Raw genomic sequence first — 22,781 nt, 5'->3', positions numbered from 1 at the left:
TTCGATACCCATGGCTGTAGTCATTGGGCGCATTATTCAAATCTGACTTCTGTATTTTTTTAAAAGTTTTTTGTTGTTTCAAGAGACTTTAGTTCTACAGAGTTAAATTAATAATACACATGTTTTTCGATTACTCTGCAGATAAAACGGAAGTTGCTGGTATTAAGAATACACACCTCTTTACAGGCGATTACTCGTAATGAAGGCACCGAGACGACAGCTCTGTGGGAGCATTTGCTTGATAGCTGCCTTTTGTTGTAAGCCCTGCTTGTATTTTGCATACCACAGAGTATACTTAATGCGGTAAAATCAGTTGTGAGCGATCTTAATTTTGTTCTCATATCAAGGTCGTAGAAGTTATGAAAAGCTGCAGTAAGTACAGACTGAAGTTGTTGTTGTTGTGGTCTTCAGCCCAGAGACTGGTTTGATGCAGCTCACCATGATGCTCAATATACAGATAGAATAACATCGGGGATAGGCTATAACCCTGTCTCACTCCCTTCTCAACCACTGCTTCTCGGTCATGCACTCAACTCTTATAACTGCCATCTGGTTCCTGTACAAATTGTAAATAGCCTTTCGCTCCCTATATTTTACCCCCGGTTACCTTCAGAATTTCAAAGAGAGTATTCCAGTCAACATTGTCAAAAGCTTTCTCTAAGTTTAGAAATGCTAGAAACGTAGGTTTGCCTTTCCTTAATCTATTTTCTAAGATAAGTCCTAGGATTGCCTCACGTCTTCCAACATTTCTACGGAATCCAAACTGATCTTCCCGAAGGTCGGTTTCTACCAGTTTTTCCATTCGTCCCTAAAGAATTCGTGTCAGTATTTTGTAGCCGTGACTTATTAAACTGATAGTCCGGAAATTTTTACACCTATCAACATCTGCTTCCTTTGAGATTGGAATTATTATATTCTTCTTGAAGTCTGAGGCTATTTTGCCTTTCTCATACATCTTGCTCACCAGATGGTAGAATTTTGTCAAAGCTATTAGTAGTTCTAATGAAATGTTTTCTGCTCCCGGGGCCTTGTTTCGACTTAGGTCTTTCAGTGCTCTGTCAAATTCTTCACTCAGTATCATATGTCCCATTTCATCGTCACCTACGTCCTCCTCCATTTCCATAATATTGCCCTCTAGTACAATGACATTGTCTAGACCCTCTATGTACTCCTTCCACCTTTCTGCTTTCCCTTCTTTGCTTGGAACTGGTTTTCCATCTGAGCTCTTGATATTTATACAAGTGGTTCTCTTTTCTCCAATGGTCTCTTTAATTTTCCTGTAGGTAGTGTCTATCTTACCCCAAGTGATATATGCCTCTACATCCTTGCATTTTTTCTCTAGCCATCCCTGCTTAGCCATTTTGCACTTTCTGTCGATCTCATTACTGAGACGTTTGTATTCCTTTTTGCCTGCTTCATTTACTGCATTTTTATATTTTCTCCTTTCTTCAATTAGATTCAATATCTCCTCTATTACCCAAGGATTTCTACTAGCCCTCGTCTTTTTATCTACTTGATCCTCCGCTTGCTTCACTATTTCATCTCTGAGATCTACCCACTGTTCTTCTACTGTATTTCTTTCCCCTGTTCTTGTCAATCGTTCCCTAATGCTCTCTCTGAAACTCCCTACAACCTCTGATCCTTTCAGTTTATCCAGGTCCCATCTCCTTAAATTCCCATCTTCTACCTGTTTCTTCACTTTGCTTCTGGGCGAATTTCGTGTCTGTATGGGTACGGCTGGAGTATATGCCGTTACAAGCGCAGCGAACTACGATGGTTGGTAACGAGTGATGAAATAACTGGGTGGCTGGTGTCAAATATGCGAGACATTTAGTTTGGGATAGGAGAAGGGGGGAGGGTGGACAGATGTATGGCGTTCGAGGAAACTGGTAGTATGGTTCAAATGGCTCTGAACACTATGGGACTTAACATCTATGGTCATCAATCCCCCAGAACTTAGAACTACTTAAACCTAACTAACCTAAGGACATCACACAACATCCAGTCATCACGAGGCAGAGAAAATCCCTGACCCCGCCGGGAATCGAACCCGGGAACCCGAGCGTGGGAAACGAGAACGCTACCGCACGACCACGAGCTGCGGACAGCTGGTAGTAGTTACAGACTTTTGGTGGAGAGGAAATTCAGGCGACACTGGCATAAAAGACGGTAGTTCGCATTTAAGTTTTCAAAGGGTTGAGTGTGATGGGAGGATGCAATCCTGATGTTTGTCTGTTTAGTAGTTAGAGCCTGCTATGAGGTTTTTATTCTATAGTCAGTACTTGGGGTTTTCCGTGTTAGTGTACAGTTTAGCGGTGGTGTTAGTGAACTGCACAGGATGATCATACATAGTGACGGTGGAAGCTGCAAACTGTTCTTTCTGTAGTTACTTTCTTGGTCTTCGAAGGATTAACCTTGAGAAATAGTGACGTCCTCCTTGGAAGTACTTGCAGCCACGTTTTCCCTTTCCAGTTTTTTTTCTCTTTATTGTGCCACTGAAATACCTAGTAGTTCCCACAAACCTCTCACGCACAGTTTTTAGTGAGATTTTTGCTTCCTCGTTTGCCCCTTCCCACGCAAATTTCATTTTATTGCATATAATCACATGGGGCTGATTATGAAGAAGTTTCGCTGCACCGATGTTGCGTGAGCACTGCTGTGCCTTGCTGTGTAGTAAAGAGATAGCAACGAGAACGTCCCAAGTGGGCGGGTCAGCAGGCGGCAGTGAATAGAGCGGGCGTCCCTTTGGAAGAAAGGGATGGGATCGTCAAATGCTGAAAACTAGAATGCGTTTTTGGGTATGGGCTACGTTATTCTGTTCGAGCTTCGCCACATCCGCTTTACAGCCATAATTTCCCACTTAATACTTCTGCATGCATATAACTAATGGCATGTTTCCGTAAATTTCGAGCTGAATCCATTAGGGCAGTGGTTAAGAAATGCAAGCTGTATCATGTGTCTGTGAATTGTGTAAAATGTAGCAAAACGCACGTTAGGGCAGATGGGGAGCACTTCGAAGAAAGTGTTACAAACACTGAAACAGCGAACTAAATGAGTGTGGTGACAGTGACCAGTCTCAGTACTTCACGATCGGCCTTCATACTTGGTGAACCAGGTGTCATGACTCATTTCCGAAAATTCGAGCCACCTGAAATATAACCACGCCCCAATTCAATACGGATATAGGTTGCTTCACGCACTGTACCGCTGTCAGCCTGTCCACATGCTCGCAATGTCATAATTGTTAAATCGGTGACGTTTCACTTTTAGTGATAGCTATGAGGGCGGCAGTATTTCGCACTTGGCGGCCAACCTGGACCAGCTGGAAGGTGCGGCACTTGACCCGAAAGATAATTACCACTTCTCTGTGTCGATTACTCGCTGATCGATACTGTCGGCAGTCCAAGGCCGTATGACGCATACACGAAAGCAGCCCAACGTCCACTCTGCGAGGATCTGCGCCTTAGCCTTCCAATGAGGTTGTCGATTACTTCTTTTAGTCACCTTGACAATCATGAAAGAACTGTTATGGATATAAAGGACCGGAAGCATACAGGGAATGCTGCCGTTCGTCGCCAAGTGAAAACCTATCACTACACGGGCTTTAAAATGTGTAAGTCTTCTTAAGCCCAAGATTTGAATTTTCAGTTTTACGTATTTTAATGGCATGGCAGTACTTTTTTCTAATACAGCAATTATTAAGGTTCTAAAATGTGCTTCATTTCTTCTGACAGCGGTAAATGATGAAAATATTATTGCCAATTACATTTATGCAACAACTGCTGCTAAGGTATTTTCACCAGAACAAATGTAAATGGAGTAACAAACCGAATAAATCATAATTACATTATTACCCTGTAACCAAATGACTCACAAAATATCCCCGAACAACGTCCGAAATCATTCCGCGTAGTTCTGGTTCACCCAGTATACACCCACAAAGTCGGGACTACACAGACGTTAATCTCTACCGAGACACTTCTTCAGAAATGAGCTAGCTACTTGGTAACTCTTCAGAAGCACTGCCCAGGAATATTGAATAAGAGTCTTTATGAGAAAGTTTTACAAGATTACTGTTATTATGAAACGAAGATCTGGTTCCTTCTCTGTGTCTAGGATACAGCACCGAAGAACAAAAGATATGGTAATCAGACTTATTTGCCACTAATGTTTGGGACGTGGCCCATTCGGCTCTGATGTTCATGCATTCAAGAAAATGAGTCACTGAATGAATTTCTTCTGAGTAGATACCGAGAAAAGATTTCGTAACAACAATGACAAAGGCAACAAGACACTTTTAAGCATGAAACACTACCCTGACAAGCAAAAACGAAACGAGACTTGTAGTAATCAGCTGCTGCTTGTTGTTCATTAGTGCGTTACCGGCTTTAGACTTTGAACCATGTCCTTGTTCGTAATGAAGTATTATTTACTATTATTGGGTATTTTGAGTTGTAATGGTCTACAGTTCGACGACTGGTTTGATGCAGCTCTCCATGTTAGTCTCTCCTGTGCAGGCCTCTTCATCTCTGCATAAATAGTGCAACCTATATCCACGTGAACATGCTTACTGAATTAGAGACTTGGCGTCGCCCTGCAATGTGTTCCCCCACACTTCCATCACAAAACTGACGATTCCTTGCTGCCTCGGGGTGTACCCCATCAACTGATTCTTTCTTTTAGACAAATTGTGCCATAAATTCCTTTTTCCCCAATTATTTTCAGGAACATCAGCATTCCTTTACACGTAGCACTCTCCTTGTGTGATTTGTATTGTCTACATTTCACTTCCGTACAAGACTACGCTCCAGAAAAATACTGTCAGAAAATGCTTCCTAACATTGAAATTTATTTCCAATGTTAACAAATTGCTCATTTTCAGAAATGTTTTTCTTGCTACTGCCAGTCTGCATTTTATATCCTCACTAGTTACGGCAGCGTCAGTCATGTAGCTGCCCAAAAGCAAAACGCGTCAACTATTTTTAGTTTCTCATTTCCTAATCTAATTCGCCTGATTTAATTACGTTGCATCCCATCAAAACAAACAAATACCGTCCGAAGTGGCCGCGGAGGACCAACGGTACCGACCGGCCGCCGTGTCATCCTCAGCCCGCAGGCGTCATCGGCTGCGGATATGGGGGAGCATGTGGTCAGCACACCACTCTCCTGGCCGGTTAGGTTTCGTGACCGGATCTGCTACTCCTCAGTCAAGTAGTCCTCAACTGGCCACACAAGGGCTGATCGCGCCCCGCTTACCAGCAGCACTCGGCAGACCCGAACGGTGGGTGACCCATCCAAGTGCTAGCCAATCCCGATAGCGCGTAACTTCGTTGAGCTGACGGGAACCGTTGGTTACAGACCACAAAATATGTTTTAACTTTATTGATGTTAATATTTTAACTTTTTCTGAGACACTATTATTCTGTCAAACAGATCTTCCAAGTCCTTTGCTTTCTCTTACAGAATTACAACGTCGTCAGGAAACCTCAATTTTTACTTCTTCTCCCTAACCTCTAATTTCCTTCCCAAATTTATCCTTGGATTACTTACGGCCTGCTCAACGAACACATCGAATTACCTTAGCGACAGCCTAGAAACCTGTCTCACTCCTTTCCGAAGTACTGTTTGCCTTTTACACCCATCGACTCTTAAAACTGCACAAGTTCAGATAACCTATCGCTACTTGTATGTTATCCTTGCTAACATCAGAATTACAAGATGTATAATCCAGTCAAAACTGCGAAAAGGTTTCTCTGAATCAATAATTGCCAGAAATGCAGATCTATCTTCTAAAATAGATTGTAGGGTCAGTGTTTCCTTGCATGTAACTGCATTCCTCCGGAACCCAAACTGAGCTCCCCTGAGTTCGACTTCTACCAGTTTTTTTTTTCATTCTTCTGTAAATATTGGTGTAAGCACTTTGCCACCATGACGTATGAAACTCACGGTTCGGTAACATTGACACCTGCTTAATGTAACACATACACTGTAATCAGTAAATAGGATAAAATATTCCAATTTTATGGGGGTACATCTTGATAAAAATGTGAACTACACGGAATATAAGAACTACAAATTGTTTGCTTTGATATTAATAAGGTGAACTACCTAAAACTTGCACCGCAAATATTGCGGAACTGGAAAGTGCTTTAGAGTGCGGTTTCAACAGTCAGGGTGTAACATCCCCCTCACTTATCGACCTTAATGACAGTGAAAAATTAAACCGTGTGCACCTAATGGAAATCTGGGAAAAGCAATCGTCACCGAAGGAAAGGGTTACATCTAAATGAAAGGAAAAATGCAAATGAAATTGGTGGAAATTAATTTTGAGAAAAGGGTAAAATTAATAAAGAAAGTAAATGTGCGGTCATTACGTTAACAATTAATTGGCGTTAATTAGATATTTCAGATTTGGGGAAAATTACGGTCGCCAGTCCTATGGACAACTACTATAATAACTGAAAATGAAAGATTAATACACATACAATTAGCACTAAAAGCGTGGCAACTGAAGGTTGACATGTGTTGTGTGAAAACTGAATGTTTGTCGGAAGTAATAAATTTCGCTGCACTCTGACTTAATTTAACAAAAGAATTAATAAAACCGGAAAATCGAAAGTTAATTTAGTGACTGAAATTAATAGTGAACTTTGTTTCTGAAGCACTACGAAATTCAATAAAATACGGTTAGTCTTGGGCTACCTCAACAATCATTTCAAAATCTACTTGAATCTACGCAATTTAGAAACAAGAGATTTAACTTTGAACTTGAATTAAATGATTCTGAACAATTAACAATAGTAAAATTTAGTACGTACCAAGCTGAGCTGCAGTCACAGGTAAGCTAAAATACGGTAACAAAACTCGCACTCTTAATTTGTGTTTGTGTACTCTAAATATTGTAGCCAGCTATGAATACCTTAACTGAACTTTGAAATTAAAGCAGTGAAATGAATGCTGGCGTTTGAAATTCAACGACACTCGGGTTCATTCCGGAAAAGGAAGATACCCTGCTTGGTAATGCAATTGGGACAATGAGCAACAAAGGTTCGTGCTACGTTGCTGTAATTTTGTGAGACAAATTGAGAACAGTTTGAAAAGCTGAGGTCTGCCATACAGATCTAAAATTTTACGTGCTTCCAGTCTTCCTTGTTGGTTGATTGAAGGTTCGAAGTCGTCGATCGGGGAGGTGGCGACAGTCACTCATTGTCGGCCGTCGCTGTTGCAGAAGCTGGAGGTTGGCGCGCCTTCTTCTCGACACGGTCACCAGGCGAAACGGGCTCTTGATGTGCGCCAGCTAATGCTTCCCGTCCGCGACACCGTGTCAAACTATCATAACAAGTCGAGCGCAATTACATGCTGCTAAACCCCGAAAGCGCGGCAACTCGCGGGAGCGTCACACAACACACCTGCTCCACCGCCCTACTCCAGCCAGAGTCCCTCTGCCCGCGCTCCATGCGGCAGAGTTAACACTACCAAAGATCCTAAACACTTTGGTTCTCCACACAACCTATCGATGTAATCATTCGATAGCATAGTTTTCCCTAGGCCAGACCCAGCGTAAAAATACAAATAATATTTACAAAACAAACCAATTATACATTATATATATATATATATATATATATATATATATATATATATATATATATTAAATCAATTACAATGTATAAAGACACAGAAATGTCATATCTTCAGGTAACAAAATAAGGAAAAAAAATTATAGTACAATAGATGGAAATAGGAGGATATGCATTTCCGGCGTTACAAGGGGCTCGTAATGTTAGCCAATCAACAGACTGTAATAATACTCAGAAAGTGCATTTTCTGTGTATACACACACTTTCTTAAATGGAAAAATGCTTATTGACATTAACAAACTAAAAGTAGAGTAAATTAGAATATCAGCGGTGTTTATTGTAGGATTCTAGTGCGAGTCGTTTACGAGATATCGTATTTTGAAAAGTTCCCACACCAACATGTGTACAATATGTAAGTCGGGACACACTTAGGGAACACACAAATTCAAATGGCCCCAAGCACTATGTGCCTTAACATCTGAGGTCATCAGTCCCCTACAATTAGAACTACTTAAACCTAAATAACCTAAGGACATCAAACACATCCATGCCCGAGGCAGGATTCGAACCTGCGACCGCAGCAGTCGCGTGGTTCCGTACTGAAGCGCCTAGAACCGCTCGGCCACAGCGGCCGGCAGGGAAAACACAAGCACACTGTAAACAAACATGACAACATCGTACCTAGCAACTACGCAGGTTGACTGGCGCAAACAAGAGTCGGTGTGGAAACTTTGCAAAATCCTGTTTTCTCGTAAGTGACTCGCACTAGAGTCCTGTAATAAACACCATTTACATTCCAATTTGACCTACCTTCAGTTTGTTAATGTTAATAGGCATTATTCCATTTAAAAAGTGTGTTTTTGCGCAAAAATACACTTTCTATTATTACAGTTTGTCTACCAGCTAACAGTACGAGCCCCTGACTACCGATCCAATTTGTAAAAACCGTACATCAGTAGCACTTTCCACTTACGCAATATTTGCGGTGCAAGGTTTTGGTGATAAGTACTGAACTGCTGCCTCATATGCTCCTCTCGCAGTTGCATAGAACAGAACTGACACTGGTAGTGAATCATCGACTGTGGGAAAATCGGAACAGAAGAGAATCGAAGCGTCTCAAAAATGATTCAAATGGCTCTGAGCACTATGGGACTTACATCTGAGGTCATCAGTCCCCTGTCCGCAGCTCGTGGTCGTGCGGTAGCGCTTTCGCTTCCCACGCCCGGGTTCCCGGGTTCGATTCCCGGCGGGGTCAGGGATTTTCTCTGCCTCATGATGACTGGGTGTTGTGTGATGTCCTTAGGTTAGTTAGGTTTAAGTAGTTCTAAGTTCTAAGGGACTGATGACCATAGCTGTTAAGTCCCATAGAGCTCAGAGCCATTTGAACCATCAGTCCCCTAGACTTAGAACTACTTAAACCTAACTAACCTAAGGACATCACACACATCCATGTCCGAGGCAGGATTCGAACCTGCAACCGTAGCAGTCACGCGGTTCCGGACTGAAGCCCCTAGAACTGCTCGGCCACCGCGGCCGGCTCGAAGCGTTTGATATGTTGTTCTACAGAAGAATGTTGAAGATTAGTTGCACTGATGAGGTAAGGAATGAGGAGGTTCTCCGCAGAATGAGCGAAGGAAGGAACATACGGAAACACTGACAAGAAGAACGGACAAGATGATGGGATATATGTTATGACATCAGCGATATATTTCCATGGTAGTAGAAACAGCTGCAGAGGGTAAAAACTGTAGGGGAAGACAACGATTGGAATACATCCAGCAAATAACTGAGCTAGTTATGTGCAAGAGTGACTCTGAAATGACTGTTCATATCAGTCGAGAGACTGACGACGCAAAAAGAAACACGTTTCAGTAAGAGTCGGTCGCCAGTCTCGTCATAAACAGCACACACACGACATTATTCGTCTATAATGGTCGCCCTGGCGACGAGTTAAGAAACACCCAGCAATTAAAGTCTTATTTTGATCCTTACATGTTGTGGGACTGCTTCATACGCTCTGAAAAATGACTTCGATATAAAACAGAGAGTTAATTCGCAAATGAGAATTATAAAAACTGGATCGCTATAGAAATCGGCCGCGTGTGCAGTCTGCGCGAAACATCGGTATCTTATCGTTGCGAGGTGAAATATTTCGTTCTCGTCATAAGAACGGTTAGGCAGAGTTCTTTTTACGATTACGACATCGCACGGAGCCTTTTGCCTAGCTGTCGGGCCGCCTTATCTGGCGTTATCTGGCACGTCTCACGTATCTGTCCGCAGGAGGCGACCAGACGCCGAACGTCCTTCACGAAATGCCGCTGCTATTGTTCTTCTAGCATTTCGTAACAGCTCATCTGTTTAAAGGGGAAATTAAACCTGTTATCTGCTGCAGTCGCTCGCATTTTCTTCCGCAACGCGTTTCGAGAAATTAAACAGTAATCTTCAGGTAGATCAATGGTTTACCTGAGTGTTTCTTTTCCTGAATGCAGCCAGGTGACTTCCTTACGCTTCATTTCTCTAGAAATTACTTATTGTGTGACACCTATATCCGTAATGTGGTACTGAAACCATACATTATAAAGGCTAACAACCTTAGTCCACCATAAAGGACACTAAATGTCGTTATGTATCACTGAAAATTGCACGTAAACATAAAACAGTAAACAGTTTAGAGACCGGGCAGGTACAGAGATATAGTGTCTTGCAAGTCGAAGATCATTACCAGCTTACACCGCAAATCAAAGATACTGACAACATACACACAACAAAAAAGTTTTGCATCACCCCGGTTCCCAGAACTCCTGAAGATGGACATTGACTGTAGATATTGTATCACAGACACAGTCCCTTTGACTGTTAAAAGATGTCACTAAACCCGCCCAAAGATGCAAACAACCATGCACGAGCAGCGCCTATTAGACGGGGGGGGGGGGGGGGGGGGGGGGTCCGAAAGCCGATCAGTTCCAGTCATTCCTCCAGGAAGAAGGCTGTAGTTCAACCTAGATGGTCAATAGCGCGGTTCGATCGCGTCCGCATTGTACTTTGTGCCAAGAAGGGCTCTCAACAAAGGAAGTGTCCAGGCGTCTCGGAGTGAACCAAAGCGATGTTGTTCGGACGTGGAGGAGATACAGAGAGACAGCAGGAACTGTCGATGACATGCCTCGCTCAGGCCGCCCAAGGGCCACTACTGCAGTGGATGACCGCCACCTACGGAATATGGCTCTAAGGAACCCTGACAGCAACGCCACCATGTTGAATAATGCTTTTCGTGCAGCCACAGGACGTCGTGTTACGACTCGAACTGTGCGCAATAGGCTGCACGATGCGCAACTTCATTCCCCACGTCCATGGCGAGGTCCATCTTTGCAACCACGACACCATGCGGCGCGTTACAGATGGGCCCAACAACACGCCGAATGGACACCTCAGGATTGGCATCACGTTCTCTTCGCCGATAAGTGTCACCAGACAATCATTTTTCTTTACTGCTAATGCACAAAATTATGTTGCCAAGGAACTTGTCCTTCATTCACAAAGTATTTCATAAATTCCCCTCTCACATGTTTTGCGTCAAGTGGAATGTTTCCTGCAGTAGACTTTTACAATGGTAGCATATTAGAATCCTCTGTTGTTAAGCTATGCCGCGCCGTATTAGCCGAGAGGTCTTAGGCGCTGCAGTCATGGACTGTGCGGCTGATCCCGACGGAGGTTCGAGTCCTTCCTGGGGCACGGGTGTGTGTGTTTGTCCTTAGGATAATTTAGGTTAAGTAGTGTGTAAGCTTAGGGACTGATGACCTTAGCAGTTAAGTCCCATAATATTTCACACACATTTGAACATTTTTTTGTTAAGCCATAAGACGTCACGAAGGACAAAAGATTCAAATACGTTTCCTCATTCATCCTGAGATAATTATGCCAATCACGAAGATATATCTTCCATTCACTCCGTAAATTTGTATGAGAATACGATTTTCGGTTTTTAAGCGACTCTTTACTCCACATATCGCGTTTCGTCTTTTGTTCTTTCCTTAAACAAGCAAAAAGGCTGCAACAGGAAGCGCATTGTCGTCTGAGCTCGACATTTTCCAATGTAAACAAACTGATGCTTGTACGTGCGTGCTTGAGTCGTGTGGCGGCGCGAGGAAATTGGGCACGCTTCAGCTAGCATGCTTGCGCAAGCGTGATTGTCAAGCATGCAGTAGCGCTGTGTGGGGGCCTTTAGGCACACTGTCCAGCGAGTGCAGCAAGGTGGAGGTTCCCTGCTGTTTTGGGGTGGCATTGTGTGTGGCCGACGTACGCGCTGGTGGTCATGCAAGGCGCTGTAAGGCTGTACGATACGTGAATGCCATCCTCCGACCGATAGCGCATCCATATCGGCAGCATATTGGCGAGGCATTCGTCTTCATGGACGACAATTCGAACCCTCATCGAGCACATCTTGTGAATGACTTCCTTCAGGATAACGACATCGCTCGAATAGAGTGGCCAGCATGTTCTCCAGACGTGAACGCTATCGAACATCCCTGGGATAGATTGAAAAGGGCTGTTTATGGACGACGTGACCCACCAGCCACTCTGAGGGATCTACGCCGAATCGCCGTTGAGGGGGGAGGGGGGGGGGCAGTCTGGACCAACAATGCCTTGGTGAACTTGTGGATAGTATGCCACGACGAATACAGGCATGCCTCAATGCAAGCGGACTTGCTACTGGGTGTTAAATGTACCGGTGTGTACAGCAATCTGGACCACCACCTTTGGAGGTCTCGCTGTATCGTGGTACAGCATGCAATGAGTGGTTTTCATGAGCAATAAAAAGGGCGGAAATGATGTTTGTGTTGATCTCTATTCCAATTTTCTGTACAGGTTCCGAACTCTCGGAACCGAGGTGATGGAGAATTGTTTTTGATGTATGTACATTTATGCGTTTACATCTTTAGGACTTTCTCACAAAAAATACCCTTTTTAAAAACAAAATGTGTGCTTAGATTTGAGCATATTTATATGATAATCAATCGATCTAATGTATTAAATATCAAGTTCTGGTTTTATTATATTCTGCCACTAAAGAGGAGATGGCAGTATCTAGTATGACAGAGAAACTTCTAAAACGTTCACTGTCACTGTCTCAGTTTTGTCATGGAATACGTTATGTCCACATTTCCTGTTGTGAATGAAAATTTACAACTTTTCTAAGTGACTTTTTTGTGGCCTCTGTTTAGTTTATGAAATATTATCGGATTATCCTAGATGTTGGCAAAAGCATGATATTTGTCGACAAATTTATTTGGAGTGTTTAGTCTAACTGCATTCATATGTTCCACAAATTCAGTTCGGAACCTGCATCCAGTAGGACCAACATACTGTGTGGGACATTCGTTAGATCTTACTTTCAAGAAGCCCGTTGACTACGTGGTCATTAGAGATGGGGCATAAGCTCTAGATGTACAAATATGGGAAAGGAAATTGGCGATGTTCTTTTCAAAGGAGAGATACGTCTTGGTCCGTATTGGGAATAATGTGCGGCGGCGAGGCATTCGAACATATTCTAGCTACTGTATTTGTTGTACGACGACGCCATAACATGATCCCACCCACGGTTATAGCACGTAATCGTGAGAGGGGGAAAGAGTTGGGGGAGCTTCAGGTCATCCTTCGCTCATTTCGATTCTCTCTAGTTTCCTCAAAACATATGGACGGAATGCCGGGATGATTCACGCAAGAAGGCCACGGCCGTTTCTCACCTGCACTTAGCAGGAGATAGAAATCCGTTTCCCTCTTTTTCTCTCAAAAGTGGCGACAAGAAGGTTAGTTAGGTTCCTTGTTACATTTTTTGTTTTCCTAATCAGTACTACAGGGTATTCAAAATCTGACGCGATTTTGTTAGGTTCTACCTTTGTTTAACTGGGGAGGAAACAGATTACACATCACGGCAGAGGTTTTTCATTCTCACCCAGTGCATTAGACGTGCCGTTTATGCCGAGAGTCGGAACAGCTTCACATACAGGTAACAATATGGCAAGGATGCATCAAACAAATCCACCACCAAGCGTCCGTACAACATGTTGCAGAAGTCAAGAAATGTGGCAGATGCACGCAGAAGTGGTCGAATGAATGTGCTAACACCATAAAAATTGACTGATATGCACGTTCCATATACTCTGAGTGCCAAGAAGTCTGTAGTCATCGATGTAACCAGTCTGGTGTCTGCGATGGTCGTAACCACAAGATATTGCACAAGTGTTTCCAAGTTAAGTTTGTATATAATTCACGCTGTTCACGAGTTAATACACTACTGGCTATTAAAATTGCTACACCAAGCACAAATGCAGATGATAAACGGGTATTCATTGGACAAATATATTATACTAGAACTGACATGTGATTACATTTTCACGCAATTTCGGTGCATAGACCTTGAGAAATCAGTACCCAGAACAACCACCTCTGGCCACAATAACGGCCTTGAAACGCCTGGGCATTGAGTCAAACAGAGCTTGGATGGCGTGTACAGGTAAAGCTGCCCATGCAGCTTCAACACAATACCACAGTTCATCAAGAGTAGAGACTGGCGTATTGTGACGAGCCAGTTGCTCGGCCACCATTGACCAGACGTTTTCAGTTGGTGAGAGATCTGGAGAATGTGCTGGCCAGGGCAGCAGTCGAACATTTTCCGTATCCAGAAAGGATAACATAGGAGCTGCAACATACGGTAGTGCATCCTGCTGAAATGTAGGGTTTCGCAGGGATCGAATGAAGGGTAGAGCCACGGGTCGTAACACGTCTGAAATGTAACGTCCACTGTTCAAAGTGCCGTCAATGCGAACAAGAGGTGACCGAGACGTGTAACCAATGGCACCACGTACCATCACGCCGGGTGATACGCCAGTATGGCGATGACTAATAAACGCTTCCAATGTGTGTTCACCGCGATGTCGCCAAACAGGGATGCGACCATCATCATGCTGTAAACAGGACCTGGATTCATCCGAAAAAATGACGCTTTTGCCATTCGTGCACCCAGGTTCGTCGTTGAGTACACCATCGCAGGCGCTCCTCTCTGTGATGCAGCGTCAAGGGTCTCCGAGCTGATAGTCCCTGCTGCAAACGTCGTCGAACTGTTCGTGCAGATGGTTGTTGTCTCGCAAACGTCCCCATCTGTTGACTCAGGGATCGAGACGTGGCTGCACGATCCGTTACAGCCATGCGGATAAGATGCCTGTCATCTCGACTGCAAGTGATACGAGGCCCGCCGGCCGTTGTGGTCGTGCGGCTCTAGGCGCTTCAGTCTGGAACTGCGAGACCGCTACGGTCGCAGGTTCGAATCCTGCCTTGGGCATGGATGTGTGTGATGTCCTTAGGTTAGTTAGGTTTAAGTAGTTCTAAGTTCTAGGGGACTGATGACCGCAGATGTTAAGTCCCATGGTGTTCAGAGCCAATTTGATACGAGGCCGTTGGGATCCAGCACGGCGTTCCGTATTACCCTCCTGAACCCACCGATTCCATATTCTGCTAACAGTCATTGGATCTCGACCAACGCGAGCAGCAATGTCGCGATACGATAAACCGCAATCGCGGTAGGCTATAATCCGACCTTTATCAAAGTCGGAAACGTGATGGTACGCATTTCTCCTCCTTACACGAGGCATCACAACAACGTTTCACCAGGCAACGCCGGTCACCTGCTGTTTGTGTATGAGAAATCGGTTGGAAACTTTCCTTATGTCAGCACGTTGTAAGTGTCGCCACCGGCGCCAACCTTGTGTGAATGCTCTGAAAAGCTAATCATTTGCATATTACAGCATCTTCATCCTGTAGGTTAAATTTCGCGTCTGTATCACGTCATCTTCGTGGTGTAGCAATTTTAATGGCCAGTAGTGTACCTGAAGAAAATTTTAAATGTGTAGTGTTCTGTCTGTGGTTCATGGTTTTACGATGGACGTTCAATAAGTAATGCAAACTTATTTTTTTTTTGTCTCAGCCAGTTTCGGTTGAAAATGCAGAATTTCTTGTGGAACATCGTGGAATGTTCCCGATTCAGCCCCTGTAGTTTCATGAAGTTCCGATATACGCAGCTATACGTAGCCTTCAAAATCGCGTCTGTAACGACGGTGTGTTCCAAGCAGAGATCTATCATTGAGTTACACGCCTGCAGAATGTCTACGGAGACCTGGCAGTGAGTCGTTGGGCGAGGCGTCTGTCAGCATCGCAACAAGGTCGCGTAAAGCTGTCCGATCTCCCGTGTGTTGCCGGCTGCGCAAAGCTGTGACTCCTGCCATATGTGAACGTGCGGACACTCTCATTCGAGGTGATGGACGGATCAGAATCGAACACCCCGCAGCACACCTGGATGTCGCTGTTGGAGTGCTGACACACTCGTCCACCAGTTGGGGTACTCAAAGGTGTGTGCCCCCTGGGTTCGTCGCCGCGTAACAGAAGACCATAAAGAGCAATGAATTGCTTGCGCATTACGATGGTGATCGTGACAGTTTTTTGTCGAACGACGTCAGAGGGGATGAAACATAAGTTCATCACTTCGAACGGAAACAAAACGGCAATCCATGGAGTGGCGCCACACTGCCTCTCCTCCGAAGAAAAAGTTCAAAGCGCACCCTCAGTCATGATGACGGCCTTCTGGGACTCTGAAGTGGTTATTCTGTTTGATGTCCTACCTCATGGTACAACGATCAACTCCGACGTTTATTGCGCTACCGTCAGGAAATTGAAGAAACAGCTTTAGCGTGTTCGTCACGACAAAAATGCAAACGTACTGCTCCTTCTTCATGACAACGCACGGCCTCACACAAGTCTGCGCACCCGAAAGGAGCTCACAAAACTTCATTGGACTGCTCTTCCTCATCGCCCTACAGCCCGGATCTCGCATCTTCCAACTTCCATCTGCTTGAACCAATGAAGGATGCCTTCCGTGGGAAACAGTACGTGAATGATGGGGAGGTTATTGATGCAGCAAGACTCCATTGGAGTGGTACAGGCTCTCCCTGTAAGGTGGCGTACGACCGTCGCATTGAATGAAGATCATGTTCAAAACTTGGCGTTTGTAGCCAAGAGAGTGGGGAATAATATGGTGTATTGAAATACTGAATAAAACCAACCTACTTAAAAAAAAAAAAGTCTAGTGTTACTCATTGAATGCCCCTCGTATAATGCTGGAAGAGAAAGGTGTCTTTGGTTTTGGTCCGACGAGGCAGAGTTCCACACCATGTTGAATATACTTATATCGATACGATGTCTGTTCTTTCGGACATGTCACCTGCAGCTGTCTAGAACGAAATTAGAATGATATTAATACCTTCATCTGCTAACGGGCGTCGATATATATCAACGGGGATAGGTGAAAATGTGTGCCTCGACCGGGACTCGAATGCGGGATCTCCTACTTACATGGCAGACGCTCTATCCATCTGGGCCACCGAGGGTACAGAGGAAAGCGCGACTGCAGGGGTTATTTCGCGCACGCCTCCCGCGAGACCCACATTCTCACCTTGTATGTTCACACACTACATTCGTAGTGTCGCACCCAAACACACTCATTACTCGTAGAAGACATTCTTACCAAGTCCCGCAAGAGTTCGGGGAATATGTGTGCATCCGCACGGAAGAAGGCCATGTCCGAAAGAACAGACACCATATCCCTATAAGTATATAGTTCTGGCAACACCGGCCATGACCTTCTTCTTCTGTGCGGATGCACACATACTACCCGAACTCTTACGGGACTTGGTAAGAATGTCTTCCACAAGAAATGAGTGTGTTGGGGTGGGACACTACGAATGTAGTGAGTGGAATGTAGTGTGTGGACATACTAGGTGAGAATGTGGGTCTCGCGGGAGGCGTGAGCGAGATAGTCTCTGCAGTCACACTATCATATGTACCCTGGGTGGCTCAGATGGATGCCGGCACGGTAGCTCAGCGTGTTCGGTCAGAGGGGTTAGCTACCCTCTGTAATAAAAAAAAACTGAGTGAACAGATCAGCGAACAACCCGAACGGGTGTCATGGGACGTCCGCCACGAACATAGTCAACGATCAATATAGAACAAAAATGAGATTTAAAAAAAAGGTGGATAGAGCGTCTGCCATGTAAGCAGGAGATCCCGGGTTCGAGTCCCGGTAGGGGCACACATTTTCACCTGTCCCCGTTGATATATATAGATGCCCTTTAGCAGCTGTAGTTATTAATATCATTCTAATTTCATGTTGAATATGTGACTGCACAAAATTGTTGCAAGAGAGCTGTGAAAAATTCTCATCAACTACACGAGTCTCCTCTGCACACTCATGAAGTTTGTGTTTACTGTGCAGTGGCACGTGGACTATCTTCATCATATTCTTACATGACACACGGGGCTGTGAGTATTACACATAGATGATGCAACTATTTGTAAACAGTGTACATATTATTTGTAAACACTATACCTCAACTACACATGCTGTCAGCTAGACAATACTACAGCTCATACAGCCAATAACACCGTGACTTTCTTGGATCAGTGTTTTCGTCGTCAAGTGAGATCGAAGTGGTTGTGGAAAAATTAGTATACTGATTTATCTCTGTTTATCGGTTTGTTGTGGAGATAAATGCTTACAAACTAACCCTAATATTGTTCCCCAATTACAGAAAGAAACTGGACAATGTTGTTGCTGCAGTTCCCTGTTTAAGACCATGGAACGTCTTATTCAGTTAAGTGAATCATAAAATGAAGGCCACTTCCAACTACTTTTGTAACTTTCCCAAAAGTATTCGTTGCTTTCTTTTTACGGCCATGTACATAACAATTGTGCTTCAGGCTTGCTCAGTGTTATAGCGCCGAACTAAGGACCGAAAGATATGTAGCTATGTGGGGATCGTCTACGCTTACCAAGCAGTAAATGTTATTTGGCGCAAAACAAGTTAATACGACCTACAGCCTGCAGGGTGAAAAAGAAGAAGATGCAAAAAGTTTGTATCGGCTCACTGTTGTTTAAATCAATATTTATGCTGCTGCATCCTTAAAATAGGAGTAATACAGTTAATTACAATTAATTTTCGTTTATACTTAGGGACTTGAAAAAGTAATTTACACATTCCGTCCCACGCTAAGAGTGTCGCAGTATAAGGATAGACTGCATGTTCCGGGATTCCCACAGACACATTTCTGCCGCCATACAATAACAGAATGTTCACAGAGTCCGAGCGAAATAACGCAGCACCCCAAACTGAAGTCCGCGGAGCAGTATGATTCTTAAGGACAAATCTTCTAAATTTTGCACAGATTCACGGTGAAATTCTGGCGGTATATGGACCACATGAATTGTCGCTGTATGTCCATCTTTTCATAGATAGTTTCGGGACCTTGGCTGTTCAGTACAGAATTTCAAATCAAACACCTTTCATCCGCCTGAATTTCCAAACTGCTGACTGTCGGCAGATGATGTTTGCAGTGGTTTTAATACTCCTACACGTCAGTCAGGGGGCCTGAAGATGGAGTAATATATCGCCGAAAGTGGCAGTCCAATAAAATAACAGTTTGGAAATTCAGACGGCTGAAAAGTTTTTGATTTGACATTCTGCGCTGAACAGCCGAGGTCCCGTAACTATCGCTGACAAGATGGACATACGGTGACATTTCATGTTGTCCATATACCTCCGGAAATTCACCGTGAATCTGTGCACAATTTTGAATATTTGTCCATAAGAATCATACTGTCCCGCGGACTTACCAGTCTTTCAATGGTGGCCCCTGTTTTGACCGGCACCGAGGTTGAAATACACATCGATCAGGTGGCCCGAAGATGGCGTAATATATCGCCAAAACTGGTAGCCCAATAAAATAACAGTGTGGAAATTTAGACGGCTGAAAGTGTTTGATTTGACATTCTGAAATGAAATGTTGCGTCCAGCCGCACTGAATTAGTGCCAACAATTTGACGAAGACCACACAAGCGTAGATGGTGCCGATTGGAAAGGAAGACTATCGACATCGAGCACAGATGACAATGTCCACGCAATAATTTCGGCAAGGTGAAAAGAACATATAAAGAGAAGGAGATTTTCCAACGATAAAGACGTTCATACAGCGATTCTCAAATTGCTCTGTGACCAAGGAGCTGATTTCTATCATCGAGGAACTGGACGGTTGATAGGACGTTCCTACCGTTGTTTGCAGAGACTTGTTGACTATGTTGAAAAACAATGTCATGTATCTGCGTCACTGTGATGTGTAGTGCTGCATTAAATAAAAGGTACTTGATCTGCCATAATAATGTGTAACTTACTTTTTAAAGTCCCCTCGTATTTTCGAGTACAATGAAAAAGGAGAAAACAAAGAGAAGAAGTTCATCTATCATCTTTTTTCTATTACGACGTCTTCGAAGTTGATTAAAAAGCAGATACAGTTAATATGTTAAGATTCCTTACTTTCAGTTTAAAATCAGAATGCAATTACTTAGGTTTTGCATTACAAAAATGAGAACGGCCCAAGAAAGCAAAAAACTGGCGAGGAAAAGCAAGTGCTAAAGGAGAGAAAAGTTTCGAGGTCGATTACTGCTCAGTCCTAGAATTTTTATCTGTCATCATCACTTATTATCTGCCCCCGGTAGCTGCGTGGTAGCCGGCATGGTAGCTCAGCGTGTTCGGTCATAGGGTTAGCTGCCCTCTGTAATAAAAAAGAAAACTAAGTGAATGGCTCAACGATGAACTTGAACAAGCATCAGGGGACGTCCATCCCGAACAAATACAACGAACAATTTGCCGGCACGGTAGCTCAGCGTGTTCGGTCAGAGGGTTAGCTGCCCTTTGTAATTAAAAAAAAAAAAAAAACTGAGTTAATCGATCAACAACGAACTTAAACGGATGTCTTACTACGTCCGCCCCGAGCAGATGCAACGAACAAAGGCGAACAAAATGAGATAAAAAAAAAGGTGGTCAGCGCCACAGAATGTCAATCCTAAGGGCCCGGGTTCGATTCCCGACTGGGTCGGAGATTTTCTCCGTTCAGGACTGGGTGTTGTGATGTCCTAATCATCATCATTTCATCCCAATCGACGCGCAAGTCGTCGAAATGGCCTCAAATCGAAAGACTTGCACCCGGCGAACGGTCTACCCGTCGGGTAGTCCCACGACATTTACATTTTACCATCACTTATTCAGCTTCGGAAATTTTTGTTACTGTGAAAAATCCCAGTTGCACCGTGGTTCGGAGTTCACGTCAAACTGTAGATCTTGCTATAACTGGCTGGCTAAGTCAGTTCAAATCTCAGTGGAAGCTAATGGCATACCAGCTCCAATAGTACCACGCTTAGTAAACCACAGTGCTTCTCGTACTAACCTTCAGGCTGAGGGCTGCCTTACTGTTTGTACAAAACGATGTAGTACCATACTACACTTGCAACGCATTGTGCGAAGCTCACCGTTAGTAGTAATTATTCAAGATTTTACCTTTTTGAAGATTCACCGGTGGCACGCATTGCAGATGGGACTGAATGTCTGCTGGTCACTTTCCAGTGGTTGCAAGTGTTGTACTCCTGGAACAAACGATGGAAAAGTAAGAAAGGCGCGTGTTTGCGACAGTGAGGCTTCGCCATGTTTACCCACAGCGACAGAGAAATTATAGTGCGGTCATTTTAACGTGGCAGTCGAAAGCGAACGTATACAAAAAGAACTTGGCCGACCCAATGACTGCGTACGGGGGGAGGGGGATCAGGAATGAAGGGGCAGGAGAGGTGAGGAAAAATACACCCTGCGTCCCCCTCGCAGGGCTGGCGATCTATACCCGTGATCTGTGCTGCTGCGAACGCAGAACTGTCCTCTCGTTATCGCCTTTCCCTTCTGCTATTGTGAGCGTCGTGCTCCAACACCGTAATGGACTAGGATTATTCTCTTCACTCATTTCAGAGTAAGAAAGCAAAACAACGAGCAATGCACGATCCACACGAAAGCAGAGTACTCAAATCATTTGGTAACGGCAACCGCGCAATAGCTCGCTTATGTGCCATAACGAGACGGTTCAGACCCAACCTCCACCGTAAATTTAGGCATCCGTAGTTCTAAACATCCCTCCAGCTAAAACTGCTGCATTAAAATGTCTGCACAATAAGGGTTTGAGACAGGGCTTTGTGAATCGTAGCTCGCGCTGATTAACAGTACGTACTTCGCAAGCTGCTGCAGCGAGGCGCGCCGCGCACTTACTAGCTACAAACACTCGCCTCCAGGGAAACGCGCCGACGCTTCATCGATCCCAAAAATCGACGCCGGCTCTCCTCTCCTACCACAACGGGGAGCGACGCATCCGAACACTGGCCTCCATATCTTTTGTGCACTACCACTGCTGTTTTTGATGTTGTCGTCGTCGTCGACTTCAGTCCGGAGACTGGTTTGCTGCACTTCTCCACACGGTCTATTCTGTGCAATGTTTTCATCTCTGTAAGACTACTGCTAGCAACATACGTTTGAATCTGCTTATTGTACTCGCGTTTGGTCTCATTCAACAATTTTACCCTCCATTTCACTGCAGTACCGTACTGACGATTCCCCAATCCCTGAGGAAAGGTCCAATCAACCGATCCCTTCTTGTAGATAAGTTGTGTCAAAAAATTCATTTTCCCTCATTTCAATTCAACAACTCCGATATACCAATTTCATCATCAGTATTTTTTGTAGTACCACATTTCAAAAGGTTCTCTGCAGTAGGGGGAAGAGGGGGTGTCACCCCAACTACCGTTACCCAAGATGACGGTGATTACGTCATCCAAGATGGCGGCCTCGACGTTATCTGATGACGTCATCCAAGATGGCGGCTTTTGGTGGGAAGTTCGAACATTGGCGGGAAGATAGGTCAATTGGGCTACCTCCACTAACCTAACCCCCCCTCTCCTTCCCTCCCCCAGAAAATAGCCAGAACTTCAAATTCCATCAGGACAATGCAACACACCACTGCTACCTCCACTAGACTAAGAAAATGGCAGGAAAAATGGGAACTTGGGCTACCTCCACTAACCTAAGTTATCTGACTACCACTTCCTACTAGGGATTAGTGGTAAAAGGACTCAGCCTGTGCTGGACATGAGCCTTTAGTTTGCATTCAGTCTTTATTTAAACAATTTGAGGCACTACCACTATCCAGTGTGTTCGCCACAAAGTCCGGAGTCCAGCTGACCTAGTACACAGTACTGCCACCAGAGGGCGCTGTTGTCCGTTCAGTGACATA

General features: G+C 44.3%; 1 protein-coding gene across 1 annotated transcript in view; it reads right to left on the bottom strand.

Moving 5' to 3' along the window:
- LOC124556606 overlaps window positions 1–21,099 on the bottom strand; it is a 445,831-nt gene extending 424,732 nt beyond the window's left edge. The window contains exon 1 of the transcript XR_006968629.1: window positions 21,014–21,099. The gene's annotated coding sequence lies outside the window, so the exon portion shown is untranslated. The remainder of the gene's footprint in view (window positions 1–21,013) is intronic.
- Window positions 21,100–22,781: the final 1,682 nt, after the last annotated feature.

Source organism: Schistocerca americana, chromosome X, assembly GCF_021461395.2.
Source record: "Schistocerca americana isolate TAMUIC-IGC-003095 chromosome X, iqSchAmer2.1, whole genome shotgun sequence".
NCBI classification, from domain to species: domain Eukaryota; kingdom Metazoa; phylum Arthropoda; class Insecta; order Orthoptera; family Acrididae; genus Schistocerca; species Schistocerca americana.
This window is presented reverse-complemented; position numbering and strand designations above follow the sequence as displayed.